The sequence below is a fragment of the Spermophilus citellus genome (assembly GCF_964194105.1).
Source record: "Spermophilus citellus genome assembly, chromosome: 1".
Lineage (NCBI taxonomy): Eukaryota > Metazoa > Chordata > Mammalia > Rodentia > Sciuridae > Spermophilus > Spermophilus citellus.
In genome coordinates this window covers 210569611-210592438 of record NC_138182.1, presented here as the reverse complement: position 1 = coordinate 210592438, position 22828 = coordinate 210569611, and the positions used below count along the sequence as shown (strand labels likewise).

The following is a 22828-nucleotide window of genomic DNA, read 5'->3' as shown; positions in this document are numbered from 1 at the left end:
GGTCCCCTAAACATCCCAGGCATATTCATACACATCCTCATGCTGTTCCATCACCTGAAACGAACTCTCAGCCTCTTCTGGAAATTTCTGATCTCTTGTCCTTTGAGGTTCTGATTCAATGTAGCACTGCCTGACATCTTCCCTCAGGACAGAATTAATTGTTTCCTCATATGTTCCCTCAGTCCCTTGCATATGCCTCTATTATATCATTCAGTGAATTGTATTATAATTATTAGGTCTTGTAATATCTCTCTCCCTAAATGGACTGTCTTTGTACCCACCAGCATCTAGTACAGTGCCTGGCAAAGAACAGGCATTCAATAAATGTTTGCTAAATTGAATTTAATTGAATATGTTCAAAACAAAGATTGAAGTCTCTGAAATAAGCCTACATTAAAAAGACTTAAGGTGCAGCTATACAAAACCAGTTAGAAGAACTAATTAAATCCACCTCATGTAATCTGAAGGGCAGTAGGTAGGGTAATGTTTCCAGCCAAAAGTGTTTTTCCTGTGGGACTGGCACAAAGCCTGAACTTCCAGCACAGATGATTCAAACCTTAAAATGTTTTAATACAAAGAACATAGGCTCTCAATTCACTAAACCTGCAAACCTAGCTACCTGTGTGATCCTGACAATTCACTTACATTTCTCTGCACCATTCCTATTCATCCACACAGAGTAAGCCACATAACAATCACATATGGAAGGCAGCCAGCATCATGTCTGCCATGTCCCAGACACACCTCAAATCCCAAGGTCTCCTATTCAAAAAGCAAGGACCCTGGGAAGGAATAACCTCAAGCTTTGTTATACTACCTGAGGAGAGCTGGAAAACTGTTATCATGAAGAGTGGGAAAGTAAAGTAAATGTGTGAGGCACTGGGTTCAATTATCAGCACCACATATAAATAAAGGTTTATCAACAACTAAAAAAATAAAACTAGAAAATTCTTTTAAACAACTTCATACTTTTACGGAGAGCCAAGCATGTGGTTAGTAATTAAACAATTATATCAGTTTTCAGGAACCTATCAAGGAAAAAGGTTTCTCCTCTTCTGGGTACACAATGACTATTTTCTCCAACTCAAGACTTAGGAATCTTGCATAATTTTGCTGGGCATCAATCAACATGGAATCAACATTTGTGCATATATTCAGGCAAGACTACTGAAGAGTTAGTTCAGGAAAAAAAGAAGCTGTTATGGTTTGAATCTAGAATGTTCCCCCAAAGTCCATGTGTTGAAAACATGATCTCCAATGCAGCAAGGTGCAGAGATGAGGCTTTTATGCAATGGTTGGATCATGAGGCCTCTGACCTCATCAGCAGATTAATCCACGGAGAACTGAATACACTACAGGGAGGTGGAACTTAGTTGAAGAAAAGTAGGTCACTGAGGTGTGCCCTGGCCCCTTCTTTCCTCCCTCTCCACTACCCTCTCTGCTTCCTGGTTACCATGATCTGAGCAGCTTTCCTCCACCATACCTTTCCATGCTGTTTCTATCTTAAAGACAGCCTCCCATGGGGTGAAGTCTTAAGAGACTGAGAACCAAAATAAATCTTTCTTTCTCTAAGTTGTTCTTGTCAGGTAGTCTGGTAATGGCAACAAAAAACTAACAATTATTAAAAATGCTAATCTTGGGGCTGGGGCTGGGGCTCAGCCATAGTATACTTGCCTGGCATGTGTGAGGCACTGGGTTCAATTCTCAGCACCACATATAAATAAAGATCTATCACAACTAAAAAAATAAAACTAAAAAATTCTTTAAAAAATGCTAATCTTTTTGATGTATATTCTCTCACTCTTGTCTCTTATTTTAAAGTGGCAATTGTGGGAAATAATGGGGTTTTTTTCCTCCCTATGTAAGGATATAATTTTTAAGTGAGAAAAATGAAAAGGAAAATCCAAACACCAATTCTAAACTTCAAATTATATCACTTCGGAAGGAAATGTTAACATTGAAATAAAGTGAGTTTTAGACACACTGAAGTCCTGTTCAAAGTAAAGACAAGTTTTAATGAAATATTTAAGATCCAAAATCCAAGTAGGAACTTGCCTGCTGGTCTCTATAGCACAGGAACTGATGGTGAGCACAGCTGGAGCAGGGTCCTGCCAGCTTCCACTACAGGAAGCAGGTTGCTCATCAGTGACTGAGCAAAGAGTGGTCTGAGAGGATCTTAGGCTGGTGACTAGAAGTGTCAGGAGATATCCAAAAGAACAAATGAGTGCACAGTTACTATTCTCATTGAAGTTTCCCTAAAATTTCAGGAAACTTAATTTTAAGAGTAATCATTCTTATACTTTTATGTTAATACATATAACTCTTGTGCTTTAACATTAAGTATGATCTTTGTGTTGTTTCAAATTAAGTTGTATTTCTTACATAAGGAAATGATCCATTCTGTACCATTGATTATCAGAATTCTGAGTATTCTTTCTTGTCTTCAAAGAAAGGAAAGTCTGTATCTTTGTCCCTACTGAGGCTTTTCTTAAATCTCACTGGCAACCTTGAAACAATCCTGTACTCACAGTGCACCAAATTAATCTATATTTGTTGGTAAGTATCTCTGTAAATGAGTCTCCATGTTTCCCTGTGACCTTTCACCTCAGCCACCTTGTAAACTTCCTGGTACTCAAGATTCTGCCTTCTGTATTTTCCTAGCCCATCTCCCCCCACCCCCAACACCTAAGTTGTACTCAATAAATGTTAGTTTATGGTTGACAAGGAAATATATTGAGTAGCACTTGCTGATGGTAAATTCCTTGGCACATTCAAGAGCAGATCAAGACCTCTTGAGATCCTAAAAACTGAAAAGATTATGATGTTTCCAAATCAATATGTAAATCCAAATGAAAACAATATTAAGCCATAAAGGACAAAATTTATATATGCTCAAATTAAAATACCCTCTACTGCCAAAATTTTAGGTAAGCTCATCAAAGGCTGAACTCCTCTTCATTCTCTCCCCTCCTCATTGTGAATGCACACATGTGTGCAAGAGGAGAAAAAACACATCTGATTTCTAGTACATGGTCTGCCATAGAATACTCCAATTCTGATCCACTTCATAAGACTGTATCAAAACACTATATTATTGGTGTGTATGCTATAGAGTATACGAAGAAGAATCAAATAATTGCCTAAATCTATGTGTATGTTTGCTATTTTCTTGCAATTGTCCAGATTTTATCTCAGTAAATGGTAAAACAACATGAGTAGCAGCAATATAACATACTGTTTCCCTAGTGTTAGAATCATATTGTGGTTGTGTATAGGAAAGGAGCTGTAGGAAATGATTGTTGATGAACCACTCAGAAAAATGTGAAAAGCACAAGTTCTTTGCATTTTATTTCATTAGACACCAGTATTTGACAAAAACAAAAACACCAAATTATATCTGGATAAAACTTTCATAAATAATGTTTACAGCAGTCACGAAGTCGAGAATGTAGATGTTAATTATAGAGCCAAGTCAAAACCACCACAGTGGCAATTAAGCCTAAAATATTTTCACTTATAATGTAATTTGCATATTCATAGTAGCAGATATTGACTAATATTTCCATTAAATTTAAGTAGTTTGTGCTTAGATATCATTGTTGCAGCTGATCTATCTCCACTTGTATATTTTAAAATCTGAGTGTCTTCCATAAGAGTTGCATACGTTATTTTGATGTACCTGGGTAGACCTTTGTCATATAATGGAAAATGTTTGTATATCTAGAAAGACAGTATTGAGAAATCATAAAATTCTTGTGACTCTACAGGGACTTTATTTCTGATTAAATAAGTACTTAATTAAAACAGTAAAATTTTTTAAACCCTACACTGACAGCAAGATGCCGTGAGAATGCAAATTTATGAATTAACTGAATAATTTAGTAGCTTGTTTTGTGACCAGATCTTATTAGTTCTCTGGAAGATGTGTCCAATTTTAAAAAAGAAAAAGATTTCCCTTTGTGAATTTAGTCTAGGGGTGGAGGGAGTATTAAGTCTATTAACTAGGAAGCGAAGGATTACTTGAACAAATAACATTATGGCTCTGCAGAATGACTGATGGTCTTTGCAAAGGCCCAGACGGTTTCATCTTTCTTGAAATTTTATCACTGATTTGTTCTTAGTTATGTGCAGTCACTAAGGCCAGCAGAGGTAACAAGTGTTTGATGTATGATACTTGAGCCACTTTTGTCAGAACTGCATTTATTTTAAGCTGTACTCATTCTTGGTACTCTTACATGTATATGTTCTTGGGCTTATTTTTTTTCTTGTTTCCAGTGATTGGTCAAACTGATAGGGCAATTACAGAAACACTACCCTCTAAAGCTCCACAAAATAGCATATATCTGTCTCCTTACAAGAGAAAACTTTTCACTGCAGATTAAATAAATGACTGTAGAAGCAAACATCCTAATATAAGGACTTGCTCTTTGTTCACTGCCATATTTGCACAGCTTACAGCATATCCCCTAACTTTTAGCATATAACATCAATTTCTATTCAGTCCATCCTTTACAATCTGCAGCAAGCCACATAAGTTCTCTTCAAGTTGAAAGGAAATGTCAAGGGAGGAGGGGTATAGAAAAACACATTTAATTTATCCTATTGAAGTGGGACCACTCTAAATGGTTTCTGAGCACTTTTGAATCTTCTTTTACACTGCAAATCAGTTCAGATATCTTAATCAGTGGCTACAAACATATCCTTATCAGTGACACATTCATGAAAGATGGTATTTGTATGAGCTGCAAAGTGTTTGGCAGAGACTCAGGAATAAAAAAGAAAGAATACAGTAAAGAATTGATGGAATAGTTTTCTGTTTCAACCCTATTCATTTTGGGAATTTTCTATCATCTCTGTTTGTTCCATTTGGAAGGATATGTCAGGTTTCTATGACTTGATTTCATCTATATATAGAAACACATACTGTACAATGATCCAGGATGGAAGCATATCTATACACAGTGATGAATATAGTACATATATGCATTCTTGTGCCTCTTTCTAAATTTTCCTATTCATGATATTATCTTATGCAAAGTTTAGTGCTTTTCTGTTTTGACAAACTAAGCACTGCCTAAACATTGTTTCACAGAATCAAGAGACGTTCTTGACAATTAATTTCTGCAGTCAATGGTGGTCTCAAAATGGGCAACTCCCCTTGGAACTTAGGAGCCACAACAGCAGACCCTGTGAGTGAGCGAGTGAGACAATTCATTAGCCGATTCTACAGCAACTCAAAGTGGCGAGGGATGTCAGCCCTTGCTTTGGCTCTTCAATACTAATGAGAGTCATTGCATATTCATAACCCCAAATACAGTCAGCTTCTTGTAAAAACTTTTGTCACCCAGGCTTCATGGCAAGAGCAAAGCACTGCGCTGCTCGTGTCGTGGCACTTCCGCCAAGTGAGTGTGAGAGCAAGATTGATTGTTTTGCAATGCAGCCTGACGGGGAACTAAAAGATGCTGCCCCAAGGGTCCTAAAACTGCTTAGTTTGATTGCAAAACTCCATATAATCAAAGAAACAAAAAAAGGAGGCAGTGGTGGTGAGTGTGTATGTCAATATATACAGCTATACCACACATAAAAAAAAAATACACAAAAATACTCCAAACAAGGGATTTGGCTTACAGAGTATTCAGAGTAATTATTTGTTAGGAATGTAAAACTATTTACAAAAATTCTCATCAAGTTCAAAGAAGAACAATGTGCCCCAGTACATTTGTTCTTGTGTTGTGGAAATGCCGCAGCACATCTTAATACAAACAGATTTCTAAAACTACTTGAAGTTTCCCATTATTATCAATACCAAAGCTTTGTGAGCTGAACCTGTCAGCCCTGCGGAATCCATACTTAACTGGGATCCAATCCCTCAGGCACCTTTGCGTATCATTTTCCCTGTCTCCCTTTCTTCATTACCACCATCACCTTAATCACCATCATCATGATTAAGTTTCTAGAAGTGAGCTATTCCGTGGGCCTGCCAGGAAATCCTAAGGGGCCGGCACTACACCATTTGACCCAAAAATACCTATTCGGGGTAGCTATCAGCATCCCCTGAAGTCAAAGAAGAGAAATGTGTGTTTAAGCACCCACCTTGAAAAAGCCTTGAGCATTTTTTCACTCATAATGATGTCTTCAGCAGGAATGCCAGCACACTGCCATATTTTCTGACAGGCAAACAGGCTATAAACTATCCATAAAAATTAAACAAAACAGGACAGTGAAAGAAAACTTTCTAAATTTGATCATACTTGAATCGTTAAAAGTTATTTCCAGATGCATAATGTGTAAAAATATCTGCATAGCTAAAGACAAATCAGGAATATTGAGATGAGGGTGGGGGTAGTTGGTGAGGTGTTGTGGAGAGTCTCGCCAAACTGTTTTATATCTTAGTCACAGACACACAGGATTTGAAAATAGAAGGATTTGTGTTTATGATTGATTGAGGTAACTGATTATCCACAGATATTTTAAGTGTTGAGACATTAAATTGTCAGCTCTATCAGTTTGATTGCAGTAAAACATGAAAACATTGACTTTTGTCTAGTTAGAAAAATTTATTTTTCCCAGAATGACAATCCTTTAAGTAGAAGCCAGGCAGCTTGCCAGATTTCCATGTCATACACTGAAGTTTGCAAATGCAACCCATATTTTCAAGTGTTTTTCAAGGTTCAATGAATGGTGTATAGGTCTTTTACAAATAGTCTTGTAATAACCAGAATGCTGCAGTATGCTTCATTCTGTAAGTCTGAGAAAAGTATTTACTGATTTTGGAGGGGAAAAAACACAATAGCTTTGTACTTATATGTGTTAACAGTATTCTTAACTTATTTAAAGTATCTCTCAAATATAAATTAACACTCTTTGGACCATGATGCTGTGAACAAGTTTGATTAATATGTTTTATAAGCCTGAAATAAATGCTCATCATAACTGTCAGTAAGCTGACAGCTTTCAAAAGTCTTTGTTCCCAGAATGAGTAATTTGTCTGATCTTCTTTAAGATACCATATTCCAGTCTAAAAGGAAGATGTTAAAATAAAAGAAATTCTACTAAAATTTGATTGCCATTAAATCATCCTTGTATTCTGGACCCTAGACTGCTCTATATGCATGCATACTATTTGACAAAATAAAAATACCACTTCTTATATGCTATTATTTCTTGTCAGAACACACCTGTGCCTTTTACCGGGCAAAACTATAGTTCAGTGTTTAAAACCTAGTCCATTTTAACAATTAAAAATGTCAGATGTTATATATGATCAATCTTTTAATAATATTAGAAATTAAAACACCAGTCAAAAATACAGATATGATCATTTATTCAACTGAAACATCAACATGTTTATATTTACTGGCTATTTTTTCAAAGCATTTATGAAGATAATTTAAACATGGAATGTTCCAAAGAGCAGTGGAACATTGAGCCGTCCAACTCTGAGTTCTGCTGAGAGCCATAGATAAGACTGGTGCTATGGAAGGAGCACAAAGTGGGAACTTGTGCAACTAAATGAAGCTATGCCAACTAGTTTAACTTCTTCCTGACTCCATTAACCAATCACCTCTGTCCTGCAGCATTGGATTTGGTTGCTCTTCTTTATCATATCTTGGAGAGTAATAACTGTTACAAGTAGTCATTAATTATCCATTCCTCCTATTTCTTTATTCCATCTACCATTGTGCTTTATTGCTATTCTGTGGCAGAACTTTATAAAGCATACTGCCAGTACACTGCCTAAAATTATAGTTCCTTTTGTCAACATGCTTTCATCCTTTATTTGGTACTACCTACTTTTATACCATGCCCACAAAGTTTAAAATTATAGATCATTTACACATATATTTTTCTGTAATTTTATAATTTTCTAAACTCTAAGGAAGGGTCATATTAAAAATAATTGTACTTTTTATTTCAATATCACCTTTGTATATGAGTCATTTTATATTTTATTATTTTCCAATTGCCAAGAAACCACAGATTTTGTATGTGCTATCATGGGTACATTGTGAGCATTATTGCCTTTCTTGTTCATTGTGATATATGTATTATTCAACTTTCAAGGAAGTTTATTTTCATTCTTCCTTTATGCCATGACTACCATATATATGTAAAATATGTATATATATGTATATATGAGATGGATATATGTATATATATAAGAGATAGAGATCCATTTCATATATAAAGAAAAAAGAAAGGAAGGAATTTAGTACATAAGATATGAAAAAAATTGTTTGCAAAACTGCCCCAGAGTATTTGCAATAATAAGAGATGGTCAGGGCATTAAAGAAAAATGAAAATAAACTTTATTAAAAGTTATATATTGGGGCTGGGGCTGGGGCTCAGCAGTAGAGCACTTCCTGGCATGTGTGAGGCACTGGGTTCGATTCTCAGCACCACATATAAATAAATAAAATAAAGATATATCAACAACTATAAAATATTTTTAAAAGTTATATATTTTCATATATATCTATTAATTATTTATTTCCATCTCTTACAAGAGTTTAGCAATTAGCTCACAAATCAGATTCCAAAGATGACTTTATTTTGTTCACTTTTGTTAGGTGTTGTTTTTTGTTTGGTTGGTTTCTGTTTTTTGTTTTCCTTTAAGAAAACTAGAATTCCCTGAAACAACTAGGATTCCAGTTTCCCTTAAAAAAAACTAAAATTCTCTAAAACAACTTATGTGCTATTTACAGGCTTATAGTAATTCCATAATTTTCATAATCCCACACTGTTTTCTAGACCTTCAGAGTTGCTCTTGAAATACTAAATGGACTAGTGATTATGCTGTCAACCCTAAGAAATACAGGGAAATGATATCTGGCTCAAATAGGGGTCCTCTCTTTTTAACATCATAGGTCCTATTCCCCAGTACCTAGACAATACAATTATTAAAGTGGCCTGAAATATAATGATTTTAACATCGCTCCTTTGCTGTCCTGTCTATTCCAAATCATTTTTTTAATTGTGTGTCCTCTGATTTTGTTTTTGTAGTGCTACCAACAAAATCCAGGGTCTCACACACACTTGGTAAAGTGATTTACCACTGACCTACATCCCAGCCCTGTCCTCCTACCTTTAAAGATCTCTATAACCTTGTCATTCTAATGATAGCATCCATCCCTACCAGGGTTATACACTTAAATAATTATACTGATCATAATTTCCACACTTCATTCCCTTTATGCCTCATCTCAGTCATACATATTTACTTTGACCTAAAATAGAAGTAAAACTTATTGCTTCTTCCTATATAAGTTTCTTTCTAACTACATAAAGGCAGCCTTCCTCACAATTCACTGAGCCCATGGGCCAAAGACAGACTTGGCCCTAATGCCCCATATTTTTCCAGATACTCTTTTTTAAAAAAAAAATGATTATCAATATTTAACAACAAAATCTACACATTAGCAATACTTAAAAGGACAACAGTTCCTTCTTATAGCTAGTGAAATAATAGATATCCCCTTCCTTATATAAGATCACTATTACAGGTAAAACTATTTGCTTCCTCCTTTTTTCATTGCTGGAAGGAATGATTACTAGGTGCAGTGATTTTCAAACACTATTCAGGATACCTAAGTACCTTTCTTTGAAGAAAATAGACAAAGGCAGGGTGAGGGGTGTCAAAAAAATTTAAAAACACAATAGTTCTCAATGCACAATTCATCCAGCATACTATCACTTCTTGTTTTCCACTTTTTGTTTTTAAATAATTTTAAGCTTACAGAAAATTGTTATGCATACCATAAAAAAATGAATGGACTTGACCCAAACAATTAAAATTTTGCCACAGCTGTTTTATCATTTTCTCCTACCATTCCTCTTCTTCCTTACTTCTTTTTCTTCTGTGTATAATTTTTTTAATTGTTTTAGAGTTAAGTCTCAGATACCATGTTCCATTACCTCTAAATACCCAATGTGCATCCCCCCAAAAACAGAGACATTCACTTATATCACCAAAGTACCATAATCAAAATTGGGAAATTTAAAATTAACATAATGCTATTATCTAATGTAATAGTAGAACATATTTTAACTTAGTTACTTGTTCACAAAATGTCCTTGTAGTAATTTTTGTTTGCCTGGTCTAGATTCAGCCTTTGCTTGTCTTTCACTATATTGACCTTTGAAAATTGTACATGCAATTTCCTTTGTAAAAATCTCTCAATATGGGAGCTGTCTAATATTTCCTCATAATTAGATTTAGATTATACATTTTGGACAGTAATGCTAGATAAATGATGTTGTGTTCTTCTCAGTGTATTACGTCAGAAAGCACATGATCCTGGCTGGTCCAATTACTGGTGATCTCTGATTACTTGAGTAGTTAAGGCAGCATCTATCAGGTCACTCCATTGTAAAGTTCTTTGTAGTTAAAAAGTGCTTTATCCTTTGTAATTTCTAAACAATGTATGAGGAGATGTTTTCCAAGGCTCTGTAAATATTCTGGTCTTCACCAAATTTTCACCTATTGGTTCCAGCATCTAATGATGATTCTTGTTATCTTGTGATTGCAAAATGGTGATTTTCCAACCCTAATTCATCCTTCATTTTTAGTTGGTATCTGCTATTGTTTGCATGCTCAATGTCCCCCAAAGTATATGTGTTAAAGGCTTAGACTCCAGGGTGGAGCTACTGGGAGGAGCAGTAAACCATTAGGAGGCAGGGCATTATGGGAGTTCCTTAGGTCACGGTGGGTGTGCCTTCAAATGGATTTGTGGGACACTAAGCTCTTCCTTTTTTTTTTACTTCCTAGCAGAAGAGGTTATCAGTTTCGCTCTACCATGATATGTTGCCTTGTTGCTGGCCCAAAGCAACAGGATTTATCAATCATGGATGGGAACCTCAAGAACTTTAAACCAAAATATACCTTTTCTCTTTATAAGTTAATTATCTCAGGTACTATGTTGTAGTAACAGACTGAATAACACATAGAGTATACTACTCTGCTATTAGTTTGCATGTTTTTTATAAGTATGGACTCATAAATCTTTCTAAATATTATTTTCATTATTTTGAAGCACAAATTGTCCCACACACGGCCAGTAGAAACTCCTTTAATCTGATCTCCAGGTTTTCTAACATGCCCATAATTTGGCCTGTAGTATCACTTTTGACCTAGTATCACCTTTTATATTTAGGGATTTATTTCCAAAGAAGGCTCTAAATTTTTTGAAACCCTTCGTTGTATTATGAAATTTCTCCCTACTTAGAAAAATAGAGAAATCAATAAATGATAATGATTCTTTTGTTTCTGTGGCCACATTGGCCACTATGACACCCATCCAACCTACTAGCTATGCTTCTGTGTCCACCCTCCCCTCTGCTAGAACCCCTCTCCCTATCTCCTTCAAATCATCTCAAACATCCTCTTCACAGGCAATTCTTGTGTGTGTGTGTGTGTGTGTGTGTGTGTGTGTGTGTGTTCACATGTGTGCTTGTGGTGCTGGGGATTCAACCCAGGGCCTCACACAGGCAAGGCACATATTCTATCACTGAGCTATATCCCCATTCTAAGCTTTTTTAAACATAGTTTCAAAACTCCTTTTACAGCAGTCTCTTCATTCACGAAGTTTTATCCAAAAACACGATATTAAATAGCAATGGATTTATTGAGGAATGATTAAGTCAGAAATAAGACACTAAACCTTACTAGATTGTTTTATTGTAGTTGATTGACAAACTTCCTAATGTAATAATGTATATAGAGTACTTCTGGATTATAGAAATGAAGTAGATGATACACACTCTGCTGCTTTCTGACTTCTTTATTGTATTATCACCCACATCACATCCATTTCCATCACTTTGCTATAGAATTCATCTATTATTTAAAGCTAATTGCTCCTAAATAAAAACATTAATAAATAAGGATAAAGCAGAATCATTTAGTTTTTCATATGGAACACTCTTAAAGAAAAGTTTGTTTATTTTAAACTAGCAACACTCCATTTGTTTTTCCCAAGCCTTAAAAATATATATATAGAAGAAGAAACTTCAAAAAAATCATGGATAATAATCATTAACAAAGAGAGAGCCACAGGCTTTACAAGTAGTCAAATTATTTCACACATTCAGCTCATAAACTCACTTTTCCGTAAGTACTTTGCCTCAATATCCAATTCAATGTGACTGCATTTCATCGATTAGGGTTAAAGTTCTCCTCACTGAAATATAGGCCAATTCTAGGATTTAATGCAAACTCAGTAAGTTATCACCATGTACTTTAGAAATTCCTAAGTCTCTCAAATTGTGTAACTAGCCTTTTTCTAAGACCACTAGCGTACTTCAGACCTTCAAAGTCATATTATGTCTAATTTCTATATTGAAGACGCATAGAGCAACTTTTTCCTTCAATGCCTATTTTTCATTAAATTACTTAATAGAAATCTTAAAAGTTTTTGAGGTGCTTCTGTGTTACAGAGGCAATGCATTTGTAAATAAGTAAATGTTCACCAGTCATAAATGGTGCGACACCTCATCATATAAAGTAATGGGACAAATTCTATTAAAATGTAATTTATTCCTTAAGAGTAAATGATGAACTACTAAACAATAACTCTTCTGGCTACCTGCTCTGCTGAGTGAAATCCTAGAGTAGTTTACAGTGATATGCCCTTTAGCCTAATTTACCTTCCAAGATACCTACTTTAGGCACTGCAGTATCTAGCTAATTTTCAGTAAAACTCATAATCTCCCTTTTTAAAAATGCCATGTATATTCGGTGGACATTTGTTTTCTTCATTATAGTTAGTTGTTCTTAGTGCTCAACTACTTAAGACAAAAAAATATATATACCATAGCATTTTATCTTCTAACATACAAAGAAGATATTCACCAGATAGAGGAAATAAAATGTACTGTTCTTGAGGTTCTAGACCTGCACTATTGGATATAGCAGCCAGTAACCATATATAGCTATTGAGCACCTGTATTATATCTAATCCACATTGAGACTTGAGACGTGCCATAATCATAAGATACACATCAGATTTCAAAGATTTAGTATGAAAAAAGTAAACTCTCTGATAATTTTATGTGCTTACACGTTGAAATAATATTTTTATCTATTGGGATAAATAAAACACATTATTAACATTAAATTCACCTGTTTCTACTATTTTTTAACATGGCTACTAGAAAATTTTAAATTATATATTTGGCTCACATTTGTGCTAGCATTTTATGTATTCTGGGGAGGGCTACTCTAGAGTAAAGCAGGTAAAAGTCACAGTTGTAAAGCTGTGTAAATATCCTGCCACTACTCTTCTTTCTTGTTTGAGGTTATTATCAGATCATCAGACTTCACAAGCAACAGAAGACTTAAGCCTAGGTGAATTCAGTTTGGAATGAATAAAATAATAAATCTTATGTAAGTATCATAGAGATTAGGCACCACAGTAAACACTTGCTATAACTATGTTACAAAGACTATCTCATTATCATTTTAACATAGTCAAAGTTAATAGATTTTATTTCTCATCTCAATTCTATAAACACACTGAATAGTTCTATAAAAAGTTTACTTCCACTGGTATCTTTATGTAGATATCATGGATATTCCAAATTGACTACGTCCAAAGCTGATCTTGGAAGGTAATTGTCCATGATGTTTGAATGTCTCAAACCAGAGATTCTGGGTCAGAGGACATGCTTATTTCCTGACTGGATAACAACAACTAGGTAACCCTCCATGACAAAGGTTGGGCAAACTTGCTCTTTATCTAATAAGACTGGGAGGTCACAGATACACTATATGCCCAACATCTACCTGAGTCTCACTATGAATCATGGGACTTGGGGAACCTACACAAATAGGAAGATCCTGGTGCCTACTTTGCTTTGAATAATAAATTATACCCCATTTGATTCAAATGTATGAATTGTCAAGATCATTGTACTGTCATGTGTAACTAATTTAAAAAAAAAGAAAGTGAATAATAAACTATCTATCTGAGCTCATTGTTTCCTAGTACATGAATCTATAGAATGTAGCAAGCAGGCCTAGAAGCTTGACTGCTAGACACTCACGGCCCCTTTTATATTCTCAACCTTTGTATACATACCACTACACACCCCTTTGCCCAAGCAAGTCAGACCTGAGCATCAACCCCAACTTTCCCTCCTCATTCACCAGGCTCACCCCATCCAGTCAGTCACCAAGTCCTATTAATTATCTTGATATTCTCTTAATTTGTTCCTCTAACTTTCTCTCCAATAATCTAATTCTTTCTATTCTCACTTCCTCTACCCTAGTTCAAGCCATTTCTTCTCACCTCTATGTCTCAATAGTAGCACTGCCTCCAATGTTATCCTACTCACTCTGGTCTTCACACTGCAGCTGGCATGATCTCATTTGTCATTTCTTTGCCCTCAGGGTAAAGTCCAAACTTCTTAGGCTGACAAAAATATTTCAAGATCAGGATTTATATAGAATCTTCCTTGAAATTTCATTTGTGATTATTTCACCTAGGGGTGGAAAAGTAAGAAACAAGAGATTAGCTCCAGTTCTAACATAAAAGATGGGAGCAAAGATAATATTGGGAACTATGACCTAAAAATATAAAAAATTAAAAATAAAAATTTGTTGTAATTTAAGAGGTTATACTAGAGCTGTTACAATTTCTATCTTCCTCGTGTTTATGAAAATTTGGTATTATTATATGAGGTGATAGATATGTAAATTATGTTGAATGTGGTAATCAATCCATAATGTAGATGCATATTAAAGTATCACTTTATGCAGCCACATCAATATTTATAACAGCTAAATTCACAATAGTTCAACCATGGAACCAACCTAGATGTTCTTCAACAGATGAATGAAGGAAATGTGGTATATATACACAATGGAATATTACTCAGCCTTAAAGAATGAAATGATGGCATTTTCAGATAAATGGATGGAGCTAGACAATATCATGCTAAGCAAAATAAGCCAAACCCAAAAATCCAAAGGCTGAATGTTTTCTCTGATAAGTGGATGCTGATCCATAAGTGGGAGGAGCGGGTAGGGAAGAATGAAGAAACTTTGGATTAGACATAGGGAGTGAGGGGAGGAGAGGGTGAGTGGGGGTGGGAAGGATGGGAGAACCTGATGGACATTATTATCCTATATACATGTATGATTGCATGACCAGTGTTACTCTGCATCATGTACAGCCAGAGGAATGAGAAGTTGTGTTCCATTTGTGTACAATGTGCCAAAATGCATTCTGCTGTAATGTAAAACTAATTAGAGCAAATAAAAATTAAAATTAAAAAAAGTATCATTTTGGCAGTGGCACATACTTGTAATCTCAGAGACTTGGGAAGCTGAGACAGAAGGATTGCAAGTTTGAGGCCAGTGTGGGTAACTTAAATGAGACCCTGTCTCAAAATAAACAATGAAAAGGAGGAATGTAGCTCAGCAGTACAGCTCCTCAAGGTTCAATCCCAAGTACCACAAAACAAACACAAAAACACCATACACTTTTTCTGATGAAGAATCCATCAGAATCATAATCTTATTCATATACTTACTCTGGTGAAGAGAATGCTCTTGTGAACAGACATCACTTTCTGGGACTAGATATTAGAAAGTTGATTAATGCCACATCCTTTCATTTTGGTTCATGGCACCTAATAAAGAGGCCTCTTTTCTTTTAAAGGGCTTGATGTCAAGCATAATTAATTCCATTGAATCATGGAGGTGAGCTCAAGGAAATTCCAGATGAGCTTCCAGCATTATTCCTCTTCCATGCTTCCTCTGCTTTCAACAATTTTTACCAGCTTTTTGCTTGCTTATCTAATTAAACTCTTCTTCATTATTTTGTATAGATTTTATCACCCTCAAGAAGCCTTCTATGCCTCCCAAAGTAGGATTAGATGTCTCTCTCATGTGTTCCCTTAGCATTTAATGATTACTCATATTTTAGCATTTAACATACTGTATTAAAATTATCTATACACTTATTTTTATTATTGAATCCTCAATGGTAGCATCATACGTCACACATAGTAGATAATGAATAAATAATCATTCATATATAAATAAATAGTCAAATCAGTCTGTGAAAAATTAGAAAGGAATTATAATCTTAAAAGAAAAGGAGGAAGAGAAAGATTTAGGTATGGAACTTTTCTTATTGCTATCAGATATTCCTTCCTCCAACCACCCCATACACACTTGTGATGGTTCATTTTATTTACCAACTTGACTGGGCCAGAGAGTGTTCACCTATCTGGTTAAACATTGTTTCTGGATGTGTCTCTGAGAATATGGCTTTATGAGATTAACATTTGAATTGATAGATTAGATAAAACAGACTACTCCTACACATACAATGTGGGTGGGCCTCATTCAATTCATTAAAAGCCTGAATTGAATAAAAGATTGTGTGAGAAAGAATTCTTTCTCTCTGGCGGACAGTCTTCAAACTGGGACATTGGTCTTCTTCTGCCTTCAAATTTGGGTTGACACTTAAGCTTAAACCATCGACTCTCCTGTTTCTCAGGCCTTCAGTGTCAGATGAGAAATATACCATCAACTCACCTGAGTCTGGATTTCTGAACTTCCCAGACTCACTAGTCAAGCAAGACAACTCCTTACAACAAATCTCTCCTCTCCTCTTCTCTTCCCTTTCTCCCTCTCCCCCCCTCAATATTTTATTTATCTCTATTCTGTTGGCTATTTCTCTGAAAAACCCTGAATAACACTCACTTATAAAAAAAATATGTTCTAATTAGTTATACATGACAGCAAAATGCATTGTACACAAATGAAGCACAACTTCTCATTCTTCTGGCTGTACATGATACAGAGTGACACTGGTCATATAGGGTAATAATGTCCATCTCATTCCACCATCCTTCCTACCCCCTCACACCCTCCCCTCCCCTCACTCTCTTTGTCTAATCCAAAGTTCATTCATTCTTCCCTATCCTCCCCTTATGGATCAGCATCCACTTATCAGAGAAAACATTCAGTATTTGGAATTTGGGGTTTGGCTTATTTTGCTTAGCATGATATTCTCTAGCTCTATTCATTTATCTGCAAATGGCATCATTCCATTCTTTAAGGCTGAGTAATATTCCATTGTGAATATATACCACATTTTCTTTATCCATTCATCTGTTGAAGGACATCTAGGTTGGTTCCATAGTTTAGCTGTTATGAATTGAGCTGCTATAAACATTGATGTGGTTGCATCACCACAGTATGCTGATTTTAAGTCCTTTGGGTATTAACTGAGGAGTGGGATAGCTGGGTCAAATAGTGGTTCTGTTCCAAATTTTCTGAGGAATCCCCATACTGCTTCCCATAGTGATTTCACAAATTTGCAGTTTCACCTGCAATGTATGAGTGTACTTTTTTCCTTACATTCTCGCCAACATTTATTGATGCTTGTGTTCTTAATAATTGCCACTGTGACTGGAGTAAGATGAAATCTTAGAGCATTTTTATTTGACATGTGTTTTGAATCACAAGCCATATCACTGATATTTTCCTTAATTTTAATAGCCCTCCAGTTCCTAGATTTGCTGCATCAGGACTACCAGAGGCTTTCATGAGAAAAGAGAAAATATTTTTTTTTCAAAGACTAATTTACATAATGCAGAGTTGAATGCAATGTCTACATAAATCAGGAGTGTTTCCAGGCCAGAAATACTAATAAAGATAATATGACAACAGAAATGGACAACTTCTTCATCAACTTTCAATTTTTTTAGGGTCAAAGTTCTTTATCTTTTCCCATTACCCTCTCCAGAGACGTGAGGTATTTATGGCCTGTGGTTCTGAACTTTGGGAACAGAAGCTTAGGAAAATGCTAAATTTTCTTCTAAGATCTAATGCAGAATGGTCAACATAACCTCTCTAAAAGGTCATATTTGACAAATCATTTCTGAAAGATCCTTATAATGAAAGTTAGTGGCCTACGGCCTGCAAGTCAAATCTACCCATCACATACTTTTGTAAATAAAGTTTTATTGGAAAACAGCCACAATCATTTTCTTATGTATTGTTTCTGACTGTCTCTGTTCAACAATGACAGCTGATTAGCAGAAAGAGTAATGACAGATTCATAAGAGACACTATCTGACCCACAAATCTAAAAATATTGATGATCTAGCACTTAACAGAAAAAGTTTAATGACCCCTACTTATTAAAATACCATGATCTCATTTTAGACCATTAATAAGCTCAATAATTTTTTCTCTTTCTGTTCATAGTGTCCAAAATCACCTAACATGATAAACCAAAATTCTCTTGATAGTGTGAAAAGAAATGGAGAGACATTGTAATAGTCTTTCAGAAGTCAACATTTATGAAATGCACATAAAATCCATGACTAGTCTTAGGCCTCTTTTATCCTTGTCTAGTCTCAATAGTGATGGGATGTGGCTGAAGCAGTCTGATAAGGATAGCTGTGCAAAGTAACATGCAAAATCCAATCCTTTATAACAACAGCTTAAATATAGTGTTGACTAGTTTTATTATGGGCTTAATGAAAAAGACAGGAAGGAAGGTATAGTAATCAAGATTCTCAAGAGAAACAGAACCAATAGGAGAGAGTCATTAAAAAGAAATAGTTCACATGAGCATGGCAGCTGACAAGGCCAGCTGGAGACCCAGGAAAGCCAACTGTAGTTATGGTACAAATCCAAAGGCCTGAGAAACAGAAGAGCCAATGGAGCAAGTTTCTCTCCAAAAGTGCTCAGGCTTTAGATCTAAGAACTGATATTTCAGTTCAAATCCAAATGCAGAAAAAAATCTGCTAGCGCAGTCTTGTCCCAGGTCAAGCAATCAGGCGTGAGGAGTTCCCAATTGCTTAGCCTTTTTCTTCTACTCAGGTCTTCAACTAACTAGATGGTGCCCACTACATAAGAGAGGGTGATCTGCTTTACTCAGTTCACCAATTCAAATGTTAAGATATCTGGATACCCAGAAGCCCAATCAAGGTGACACATAAAATTAATAAATACAGCAGATAGGCAGGTAAAAATCAAACTTTCGATTAAGTAGAAAGTTTAGGGCCCTTATATACTCACATGATATTCTATAAATATTTGTATTACTATTAAATAGATGAATATAAGAATTAGGGGTTTTAAAATTATTTATACAAAATGTTTAAGGGAACAATTCTATATACTAAAAAACTAGAATTCAAAGTTAGAATTAGTATATCTAATTAGAATTAGTATATATTAGTATAGTATAAATATATATATATTTATATACATAAACTAGTATGTATAAGAGTAAAAATTATAGACAACTACCTGAAAATAATGGTTTGTATGTTAGATTATACTCTTTTCTTGGAGGTGTCATAAAGTAAAACATGCCAAAAACTCTCATTAGGATGAACAAAGTTTATATTTAACAATATATTTCTCTCTTTCAACTAACATTTCAAACATTTCTTATAATTGTAAAGGCTTAGATGTAGCTATATATTTTACTCTTTATTCTAAAAACATCACAGGAAAAACACATTTTAATCTTATAAAATACCAATACCAAACCACTCATTAACTATAGGCTCCTTGTGTTCACTTTCTAGTTTAACCAAATCTGATATTACTGTCTTTCAGTACTTTAGAAAAAAATGGTAAGATACTATGATTATAAAAACTAATCAATTATAGACAGTTTGCTATAAGTATTAGTACTTTATTAAATTTGTTTTATAAATCTCGTTCTTTGTAAAGATGAGAACAATCATTCAACCATTTCTACAGAATTACAATGTGTTCTGCTCTGCTGCCTTGAGTCTAGCACAATATACACAAGCTAAGGAATTCTAGATCCCATCTCAAAAGATGGCAGAGAGGATCTAGGCAGCAACTCTTAACTCCATCACAGTCTAGAAATCAAACAAGGAAAGAACAGCTGACCAGAGAGGTGGATGACAGAGCAAAATCTCTGAAATTCAATAACGGGCAGCTTGAAACTTAGAGGGACTTGGAATTTGGTTACTGGAACAGAAAATAAAGAAAGAATTCTTTGAACCCAAACCCTGACCTGGGTGAAGTCGGGGCAACAAAAAGAGAATGAGAGAGAGGAAAAGTTCACAAGCTGACTTCCCTAGCAATAGTTGGAAAGAAAAGCAGACCATGTTATAATGGGATAGGATCAACAAAGACAGTGAAGTCAAGATCACAGAATTCAGCCCAAATTGTGGGCAGAAAGCTGTCCTGGTCAAGGCAGCCATTTTGTAGAATCCATAGCTACCCAGCCTCCCTGGAAGAAATTAAATCAATCTAGCTTTTCCCCACCTCATACCCTTCCAAAGGCATCCCAGTGCCACATAAACCAGAATACAATACCTCTACCTTAGATCACCACACACTGCACACTCAGAAATATACATGGAAGAATCCACACTGGATTTTACAGTGCTGGCTACACAGAGCTTTTCTTCAGGAGGGCACACAAGACTGCTCTCCTTAACAGTAGGGGAGTAACTTGGTTGCTAAGTTATAGACTATAAGGGACCATCACCTCTGATCCACCAGAAAGCTAGTGGGTACCTAGACACACCGAAGATCATAGGGGGATCCTAGAACTGTATCAGATTTATTTATACATGGCTTTTCTCTAAAGTGATTACAGTTAACAGGGCTTAGTATCTTCTCTCAAAGTGGTACTGGAGATACCAGGCACAGCAGAGGATACACACTGAGTGGGAGTCTCAATACTTAGATATTCACCTAACATGGGGCACTTAAGAGAGAGAAGCTCATTAAATAGTCCCTTGCATAAAAGTTGAAGAGATATCCTGGCAGATATATGCAAAAGCAAGGGAAACAACCCTCAACTTTTCAACCATTGATCCCATTGACACCATAGTGGAGGAAATATTAGATATAGAATTTGTAAAGTTCACAGTTACCATGAACTAAAAGAATATATATGAAATGAATCAAGAGAAAAAAAATATAAGAAAGTTCATTTTAATAAAGAGGTAGATTCTGAAAAAAAAAACAAACATAAATCCCAGAAATGATACTCAATAAATCAAATTTAAAATTCAGTTGAAAATATCACCACATAGAAGACAGATTCTCAGGCTTTGAAGACAAAGTATATAATCTTGAAAAAAAAGTCAATAATAATGAAAAGAAGTTAAGAGACAATGAACAGGATATTCAAGAAATGTGAGATAACATTAAGAAAACAAATCTAAGAATCATTGGCACAGAAGGCACTGAGATATAAACTAAAGGAGTGCACAACCTTTTCAATGAAATAATATCAGAAAATTTTCCAAATCTTAGGAATGAGATGAAAATCCAAACACTGGAGGCATTTAGAACCCCAAATAGACAAGATCAAAGAAGAGGCCCCCAAGACAATTATAATAAAAATGCCTAATGTACAAAACAAGAATAGAATTTTAAAACTCACAAGAGAAAACAGCAGATCACATTTAGAAGTGAGCCAATTAGACTTCTGATTTCTCAGCTCAGACCCTAAATGCTAGGGCGACCTAGAATAATATATACTAAGCCCTGAGAGATATTGGGTGCCAACCAAGATTGCTTTATCCAGTGAAACTATCCTTCAGAATTGAAGATGAGATAAAAACTTTCTACAATAAGCAAAAACTAAAAGAATTCATAATCACTAAGCCAGACTATAAAACACTTAATGAAATATTTCACACAGAAGAAATGGAAAATAAATATCAGAGCCAGAGTATGAATGAATCTTACTAGAAGAATATTCAATTAAAGTAGAATCAAGTCTGAATTAAGCATTAGAAATAAATAAAAATGGCAGAAATAAAAATCATCTCTTCATAATAATACTATATGTAAATGGTCTAAACTCTCCAATCAAAAAGACTAGCAGAATGGATTGAAAAACAAGAGCCAACCATATATTGTATTTAGAGAGATTCACCTTACAGGCAAAAGCATCCACAGACTTAAGGTGAAAGGATGGAAAAAGATATACCATGCAAATAGTAGCCAAAAAAAAAAAAAAAAAAACAGGTAGCTACTCTCATACATTACAAAGTAGACTTCAAGCCAAAATTAATCAGAAGAGACAAAGGAAGTCACTTCAAATTGGTTAGTGGAATCATTCAACATCAAGATGCAAGGATTGTATTTTTGCACAAATGATGGTACAGCTATGTACATAAAACAAACCCTACTCAATATAAAATAATCAATAATACTAAGTGATTTCAACACACCAATACAATAATACTAGGTAATTTCAATGTACTTCTCCTCTCACCAATAATGAAGTCATCCAGACATAAACTAAGTAGAAACTCATTAGAAAAAATACTATTAATCAAATGGACCTAACAGATAGCCTAAAATATTTCATTTATTAACAACTGAATCCATTTTCTTCTCACCTACACATAGAACCTTCTTTAAAATAAAATAGACCACATTTTAGAACACAAAGCAAGTTTTAGCAAATACAAAAAAAATATATAAATAATTCTTTACATCCTATCAGATCATAGTGGAATGAAATTAGAAATAAATAATAAGATAAAAAACAGGAACCATTTTAATACATAAAAACAGAAACCATTTTAATACATGAAAATTAAATAATACACTTTTGAATGGGTCATAGAAGAAATCAGGAGAGAAATCAAAAAATTCTTAGAAACAAAAGAGAACAGAGATATACCATATCAAAATCTCTGGCACAGTATGAAGGCAGTTCTAAAAGCAAAGTTTAAAGCACTGGGCATCTACATTTAAACACACATACACACACACACACACACACACACACACACACACAGAGAGAGAAATCCCAAATGATCTAGTGTTATACCTCAAAGCCCTATA

At 34.9% G+C, this 22828-nt stretch overlaps 1 protein-coding gene across 1 annotated transcript in view; it reads right to left on the bottom strand.

Moving 5' to 3' along the window:
- Positions 1 to 22828, bottom strand: part of LOC308655892 (uncharacterized protein) — a gene marked incomplete at its 5' end in the record, with an annotated part of 146058 nt that overhangs the window by 17140 nt on the left and 106090 nt on the right. Inside the window, one exon of the mRNA XM_081306298.1 lies at positions 14289 to 14481. The remainder of the gene's footprint in view (positions 1 to 14288; positions 14482 to 22828) is intronic.